Raw genomic sequence first — 1,503 nt, forward strand, 5'->3', positions numbered from 1 at the left:
AACTCCCTGGGGCCCCTAAACGTCCTCTGAATCGTTCATTCATGTTCCCTTCACTTGTTATTCCACAAGCTTTACATTCCTTATCACCCCCACATGTCCGGGGTGTAGGGTGACCCTACACCAACCTACGCTTACCTCTTTGGCGACGAGGTACTTGTTTCCCCCACGGTTCTATACCTACAATCTTCTCCCTGGAGATATAACATTGTTACCACGCAATTTCACCTGATTGTATGTACACTTGTTTGCTTTCATTGCCAGTTATATGTCTCTCTCTTTCTTCAATGTATCTCATTTGGTTAAAAAAAAAAAATAACAAGGTACAGAACGCCATCATCAAAAGTCAGCTGGTTTGACACTGCAATACAAATATAAGAGTAAACATATGTGATGGTGGTTGGGGAAGGGAAGGACACAGGGAACACAAAAACCAACCAATCAGTCACAGGGTACAATATGGCTTTTGAAGCCATTGAGAGCATTGGTTTATTTTCCCTCTTTTATATATTGAATATAGCAGAAGAATCCAGGCCAGACAGGGTTACAATCGGCAATGTGGTACAGGCGCTGCAGCAGGGAAAAGAGGTAGCAGACATCTATTGTCTGCCACATACAATGCTGTTTTCACACCTCTCAAGTTAATAACACCTCCTAGACTCCAATTATGCAAATGCATCCAAAACCTGGTTTTGAATGCATTCACCATATGTATTCCCGCTCATTTTGTGTACAAGTCATTCTAAATTGACAACCTTCACCATACATTCACCATATGTATTTCCGCTCATTTTGTGTACAAGTCATTCTAAATTGAGAAAGCTGGTTGGAAGATCAATGAACCGTCTTTAAGAAAAACACAGCAAGTCCAGTTGCCTTGACTTATTTTTTTACAGATATACCATGACCTGGATAAATGAGAACCTTCACAGACATATATGCATGGAGAACAAGTTGCTTTTCTTTGGACAGAATTGCTAATGCATGGATGACATTAGCACAAACATCTCAGTAGGTTAAGCTAATTGTATTAGATAGTAATAAAGTACACAGTCCCATCCAAATTAGGTACATCCACCATACACACCGTCAGCTTCCTATACCAGAGGTTTACACATTTTAAGGGCATGCCCCCTTCATCAGAACCATGATGACTGTGAGGCGGAAGGCGAGTCTGTTGTGTGAACGGCAGTTGTACCTAATTTGGATGGGGCTGTGTACCACTACTGAAATGGAACTTATGGATATTTCTGCCTGTTGTTACCGCACTCTTGTGATTACATTACTGTTTATTCATTACTACTATTAACATGATTCTTCATCATGGATCGGGCACTCTGTGCTCTTCTCTAGTTGTATTTGATAACATTTCCAGTCATAAGTGCTGTCACCTTTACATAAGGTGAGGTTCTATGTCAATTGTGCTTCCTGCAGTTGGTATTTGTTGATATATGCAATAAAACACTTCACTATTAAAAAAACAAAAACAAAACAAAAAAAACAGCC

The sequence above is a fragment of the Nanorana parkeri genome, unplaced genomic scaffold, assembly GCF_000935625.1.
Source record: "Nanorana parkeri isolate BGI_ZX_2015 unplaced genomic scaffold, ASM93562v1 scaffold798, whole genome shotgun sequence".
Classification (NCBI taxonomy): Eukaryota; Metazoa; Chordata; class Amphibia; order Anura; family Dicroglossidae; genus Nanorana; species Nanorana parkeri.